This window comes from Lemur catta, chromosome 2, assembly GCF_020740605.2.
Source record: "Lemur catta isolate mLemCat1 chromosome 2, mLemCat1.pri, whole genome shotgun sequence".
Classification (NCBI taxonomy): domain Eukaryota; kingdom Metazoa; phylum Chordata; class Mammalia; order Primates; family Lemuridae; genus Lemur; species Lemur catta.
The window spans coordinates 88,316,511-88,324,038 of record NC_059129.1 but is presented as its reverse complement, the minus strand read 5'-3'; positions in this window follow the sequence as shown (position 1 = coordinate 88,324,038).

Sequence of the window (7,528 nt, the reverse complement as noted above, 5' to 3'; positions counted from 1 at the left end):
TTACTCACTCAGCATAGCAGATAAAGAAATAAGACTCTTTCATAATCAGAGAACTCTACTTACTTCATTCTGTTCAAAACAAGAAGGTAGGTATTTAACTTTGTTATTCTTTTACTTTAAGTTACTTAAGACCTCAGAAACCACCTCTGCAGTCCTATAATTCCTCATTCTTTTGTTTCTTACCCCTGTGCTCTCATGATACGACCAAATCTTACCCTTATGACTGTGATTTTCGTTAAGTTAGGTAAAAATTTAATTAGACATTTCATCACTGTATGCTATGAGCATCTAGATTCGCATAGTGAATATGAGATGATTGACAATATAACCAATTGCCAATATCCTACATTTTTCTGAGAATTTTTGGCTGCAATTTATACTCTGATTCTATTTCCTGTATAAAATAATGTGTTTTGTTTCTCTTTTTGGTTATAGGTAACAAGTAGTGACTTCCTTGGTCTAATATAAAAAACAAGTTACTTGAAGGATATGGGGGAGTATGCAAGACGGAAGGAAAAGTTGAAGAAACAGGCTTGGACTACGGAGAAACCACAGAAGTTCAGGAATTTTTATAAACAGAAAGTGTTGGTTGGCTTGTTATCTATAAATATGCCTAAAACTACAAAAGGCAAATATAACTCTGTCGTTACTAAAAAGTATGTGCCACAAAAGCTAATAGTTTCCTGGTGAATTAAGTCGGCTCACATGAAATAATGAGGACTATCTTTAGCCTTGAAGCCTCCTTTTTCTTAGCACAGTGATCCCTTCTATGAGAATAAACCAGGCTCATAATATCCAAATGGGCAACTCAGAAAGCAAACTCCAAAAAGATCAAAGCTAAGGAAAAGAGGAGCAGAGAGGATTTATGTCCCCTAACTATATTTTTATACCATTTCTGTCCCAGAGAAAATTTCTAAAAAAAGAAAATTAAAAAAAACATTTATTTATTTGCAAAACCAAGCAGTGAGGGTAAAATAGTTCTCTGAATAATTGAAATAAAAGAGAAAAGAAACAACAGAATTATTTTCTTTCATTTTTTTAAATCTTCCCTTCTATTTATGTTATACCTTAGTTGCTCAGATTATATTTTACACATGGTGGGTAACAAAATTTAAGTTTATAACCTGAAAGCTATAAAAGAGAAAAATACTTTCTTTTCTTAGAGTTTAAAGAAAAAGTTCAGGGAAAGAGTAATGCCATTACCTGTGGGCAGATGACCACAGTTGACAGAACCAAACGAAGCATGGTCAGCCCAAACAGAACACGATCTATGGAAGGTCTCTTCTTCAAAGGGGAGACGTATACTTGAGTAAAAGAACTTTCTGATTTCTACAGAAACTGCAAGTTATTTTATGTAGCACTAATTCCCCTGTGGAATTTATTTACATAAATGAGAAAATGAACCCAACATGGGATTTCAACACATTTTTATTGACTGTCACGAAGCAAGTGAAATTGTAGGCTTATAAAATGCCAGTGTCCTGTGATAATATCTACACATTTTTTTTTTCCAGAAAACAGCTTCTGTTGTACTCTTTTGGAGGGATTATTCAATTGCTGTGTGCTAACTTTTGCTAAAAAGTGGAAAAAAAAAACCATAAATGAAAATACATTTGGTTGACATACTTATCTGACAAAAAGGAATAACTGTAAAAAGAACTACTCCCAATTGAGAAAAGTCCGTTTTAGCTTTCATTCTTGTTTTTTCTAATATGGAAAAAAAGAGAATAGAAACAAAACAAAACAAAACAAAACATTTTTCACAGGAATTTGAAAAAACTATATTGAATTTGTCTTTTTTTTTTTTTTTTTGTGACAGAGTCTCACTCTGTCACCCCAGCTAGAGTGAAATGGTGTCATGATAGCTAATTTGCAACCTCAAACTCCTGGGCTCAAGCTATCCTCCTGCCTCAGCCCCTGGAGTATCTGGGACTCCAGGGACCCACCACCATGCCTAGCTGATTTTTTCTATTTTTAGTAGAGTCAGGGTTTTGCTCTTGCTCAGGACTCAGGCTGGTCTGGAACTCCTGAACTCAAGAGATCCTCCCACCTTGGCCTTCCAGAGTGCTTAGATTATAGGCATGAGCCACCGCACCCAGCTGGATTTTTTTTAAAGCTCAAGGAGTCAGTACAACCAGAAGCTTTGTCAAAACTGCTGTCATGCAAGAGGTAAACAAAGTAGGAAAGACCTGGCTAGAGAGAAATATTAGAGTACTAAAGTCAAATTATCAAAAGGGTCTTTTAAAATTCAGGGTAAGGTGGTAAAAAAATTAGTATGGCAGATACTCAATATGTTTATCAAAGTATAAATATAATCCTTAGAATAGAAGGCATGAGAAGATAACAGAAAATGTCAAATCAGAAGACCTGGCTTGAGACCATACCTCTTTTATTTCTGAGTGCCTGGCACATAGTAGAATCTCTGTCAATAATTTTTTGAGTGGAGTAATGCGGATTTAACATGTCTTATAAATCTAAACATCAATGCCTTAATTTGTTCATGCTACTATAGCAAAATACCATAAACTGGATGGTCTCTAAGCAATAGAAATTTATTTCTCACAGTTCTGGTGGCTGGGAAGCCTAAGAGCAAAGCACTGGCAGATTTATTGTCTGTTGAGGGCATGTTTTCTCATGCATAGATGGTGTCTTCATGCTATGTTATCAAACAATTGGACTGGCAAGGCAGCTCTCTGGGGTCCCTTTTATAAGGGTACTAATTCTCCTCATGAGAGCAGAGCCCTCATGAACTAATCACTTTCCATTCACCCCATCTTCCAATACTATGACACTGGTGATTCAATTTCAACTTATCAATTTTGGGGGTACACAGATATTCAGACCATAGCAATAAGTCTGCATGTATTGTATTTTTACTAAGATGCAGATATAACTTCAGTTAATTATTCCATAAATTGATAGCTATTATTAACCTATTAATGAAAACAGATTTGAGAATCTACAAAGAACTCAAGCAAATCAGCAAGAAAACATTAACAACCCCATGAAAAAGTAGGCAAAAGACATGAACAGAAGCTTTTCAAAAGAAGATAGACAAATGGCCAATAAATATATGAAAAAATTCTCAACATCACAAATTATCATGAGTTATTTAGACATACATTCTTTAAATTACAAATATTCAGAGAATTTCTAGAGGTCTTTATGTTATTGATTTCTAATTCAATACCATTGAGTTGAGAGTGCAAAGTCTGATTGAGATACTTTCAAACATATTACATTTTTATGGCCCAGAATATAATCTACCTTGGTGAATGTCCCATTTATTACTGAAAGTGTATTCTGCCACTGTTGGGTGCAGTGTTCTATGACTGCTAATTGAATTGAGTTGGTTGGCAGGATTGTTCAAGTGTCCTTAATTCTTACTTTTTTGTGTTTGTTCTATTAATTACTGAGAAAGAAATGTAGTTTTATCTATTTCTCCTTTCATCTCTATTCATTGTGCTTCATGTATTTTCAAGCTCATTACCAGTAGCATACACATTTAGAATTATTATGTCTTCTTGATGACTTGATCTATTTACCATTGTGAAATGTCTTTATCCCTTGTAATAGTCTCCATTTTTACATCTACTTGTCTCATATTAATACAAACACCCTAGCTTACTTTTGATTAATGTTTGTATTGCATAGTTTGTTCCATCTTTTTACATTAAACTTATCTATACCATTCTAAGTGGCTTCTTATATGAGGGCTATCTGGAAAGTATGGCTGGATATCTTCCAGACAGCCCTGGTATATACTTTAGAGCTAGGTCATTTTTTTTTTTTTTTTAATCTATAGGGCAATTCTACTTTTTCATTGGGGGGTTTAGATATTTTAATGTATTTATTAGTCTAGATATTTGATATTCAGTTAATATTATCCTCTGAGCCATTTCTTACTTTGTAAATCTTTTCTTGGCTTCCTGTTGGATTAATTGAGATTTTATGATTTAATTTTATATCTATTACTGATCTATCATCTATATTTTTGTGTTAGAATTTTTAATGATTGTTTTAATATTCATACTGTACATCTTTATTTCATTACAGATTTACTTCAAATAATATTAAGCCAATTCACACATAATATAAGGTCTGTAACAGAATCTTTTTATTGTCTCCTTTTGCCCTTTCTACTTTTTGTTGCCATACACCTTAATTTTACTTTAAAGCAGTCAATTATCTTTAAATGAAGTATAATATAAAAAGCTTTTTTTCCTCTGTTTCTCCATATATTTTATTTAGCTACAAATTTCCATCTGTTCCAATTTTCTTTATGCCTGGAGAATTTTCTTTATCATTTCTTATAGTACAATCTGCTAAAAATGAATTCACACACAGCTTTTATTTTTCTGAGAAAATCTTTATTTCTTATTTATTGAAATATTTTTACTGGGCAAAAAATTCCAGATTGACAGATGTTTTTTCAGTACTTTAACAATATTGCTCAATGTTCTAGTTTTCAGTCTCTGATAAAAAAAATACTGTAAATCTTAAATTCCTTTCCTTATAACTAATGTGTCTTTTTTCTGGCTGCTTTTAGGATTGTCTTCTGATCACTCAATTTCAGCAATTTGATTAGGATGTTCCTTGGGATACCTTTGTTCATTCTACTAGGGATTCATTAAATTTCTTGGCACCTGTTAATTCATAGTTTTTATCAATTTTAGAAAATATTAAATCTTTATTTCTTCAATTATCCCCTTGATTCTCTTTCTGAGACTCCAATTACACATTTCTTGCAAAAATTACCATTACACATTGATACCATTTTTTTCAGCCATTATTTTCTCTATATACTTCTTTATACTTTGGATAGTTTCTTTCACTATATAATGAAGTTCACTAATTTTTTTCTGCAGGGTCTAGTCTGTTGCTATTCTAAATCAACTAACTTTTTAACTTAGATATTACATTTTTCGTTCTGAGCCCTTTTTAATCTTCAATTTCTATTCTTGTTATGCTCCTGTTTTTTCTGCATTCTTGAATGTACAGAGTGTACCACAGCTTTTTTCACATCCCTGTCTCCTAGTTCCATCATCAGGGTCTATTTCTATTGGTTGATTTTTTTCTTGGTTATGGTTCATATTTTCCTGCTTCTGTACAGGTCTAGTAGTTTTTGATTGGATGCCAGGTATGCTGGACATTGTGAATTTTAAGCTGCTGATTACTGCATCTTATTGCACTTCTATAAATAGCATTTTGTTTTTGTTTTTGTTTATTTGTTTGGTTGGTTTTTGTCTCCTATATAGTTATATAGGGTAGTTCCAAAGTAGTATTTTGTCTAAGGCTAATTTATTCCCCAAAATACCATGCTACATTTCTGTCAATTCCAACTAATGTTTTGTATATTACAAGATCTTTTTCTTCTGGATAGTGGAAATACAAGCTTTTCCAAAACCTGTGTGAATGCCAGGATGTTTGCTGTCTATTACTTTCCAGTTCTTCTTTCCTCAGATGTAGTTAATTTTCTCTCATGTTTGTACAAATTGATGTTAAGCCCAAAGACTTGAGGGGACTTTAAACTTCCTTTAAAATTTCAGATATATAAACCTAAATCTTTCTGTAGCATTTTCTAAGTAGATATTCAGTATATATTACATCTGTAGTTACAGTAATCATTCTTAAAAATATGATTTTTACACTTTTATTAAAGAACCAATTTTGTCTTTGTTAATTCTCTAACTGGTATCTGTTTTCCAGTTTTCTGATTTTTTTATCTTGCATTTATTACTTTGTTTCTTCTGTATGTTTTTGATGAATTTTCTTATCCTTTTTCATGTCCTTCAGTTGGACATTTAGTTCATCAATATTCCATAATAGTTCTTTTTTAATATAAGTATTTATATAAATTGCCCTTGAGTCATTCCTTTAGTTATTCCTGTGAAGTTTAAGATAGCATATTTTCATTAGCATTTTGGTCTGCACTTTATGTCAAAACTTATATTCTAATTTTTTGACCCATGAATAATTTAAAGTGCATTTAAACATATGTTTATACATTTTTATAAGTTATATTTCTCAATTTTTTTCTGACTTAATTGCCTTTACCTTACAGAATATCTTATATCTTATATATAATATCAGTTCTTTAAAATTTAATACGATTTTGTTAATAAATTAGTATATGGTCAAATTTTATAACATACTAGGGCTTGAGTAAAAGATATTTTTCTTATTTTTTTATTCTATATATAATGATTAAATAAGTCTTGATAATTTTATTTTTCAAAATTCTTCATTTTGTTATTCAATTTTAATTATTGTGTACTTAATCAATCAAATACTAAGGAATTTATTTTAACATCTTCCAGTATAATAAAGAATTTGTCGGTTAATATGAAATTACATTTGTTATATACTTCAGTGAATTAAGTATTTTCTCTGTTTTAAATTAATTGTCTTTATCTAAAATAATGCATTTCTCCTTAATTCTATGTTATCAGCTATTAATATGACCATAAGTCTGGGCTTCTAATTCAGGACATTTCCTTATTATTTTTCTGTATCATTTTTATACTTTTACTTTCAACCTATCTGAATTTTTCTCTTGTAAAAAGCAAAAATTGGAATTTATTTTTGTCTACGCGTCTGCAGATCATGTTCAATTAACCTCAGCTAATTAAAACAACATTTTACATTTTGCATGTTTCCTTGGGTAGTCTATAAACTGTAAGCTCTGCTTCCTTCTGCCCTTAATCCAGAGCCTAGGCTGGAGAGGGAACACTATCTTCTGGAACGTTATTTTTGCCTGTGGCCGATGAAGGAATATGGCAAAGTACATACTCTTAATGCTTTGGCACTGAAGTAACATATGCTATTGCAGCTCACATTTCAATACTCAAAGCAAGCTGTACGGTGAAACTAACTACAAATTATGAAGTGTGCAGTCTTACTATGTGCCAAGAATAAAACAGGGCCCAGACTATCAGGTATAGTGATTAGTTTTATATTGTGGCTTATATATTCTTCATGCTACTTAACTTTTATTTATACCATATTTTTATTTTTTCATTACTTTTTTTAATATTATCCCCAGTTAAGTGATAAGGTAAGGAGTTAGAAATATTATTTCTCTGCTATTGTATAGTTCAATAAAATTATAGAGTTAGAATAGTCCATTTTGCCCTTTACCTGTTGTTATCTGTAGAGACACATTTCTGAATGGAATAGCACCTAACTCTTCAGTAGTATGAATTATAATGTGTTTTTTCACACTTAGCTGGAAATATTCAAAGTCATTGGGCTATCACATAAAATGCAAGATTAAGAAATCAGAGGTTCCTCCTGTCTGAATATTTGCCCTATTCATTTAAAACATTTTTGTAACTAATGAATAACAAAATCAGACTTCATAGAGATTAATTACTCATATAGTTTTCAAAACTATAGAAGAATCTTTGTTTAAAAGAGCAAAGCACTAAAATAATTATAGTAATATTATATTAATCGATCTTTCTAATTTATTAATATGAATTATATAACAATACTGGATCTAGTTTAAGGTATTATATTCCTTAAA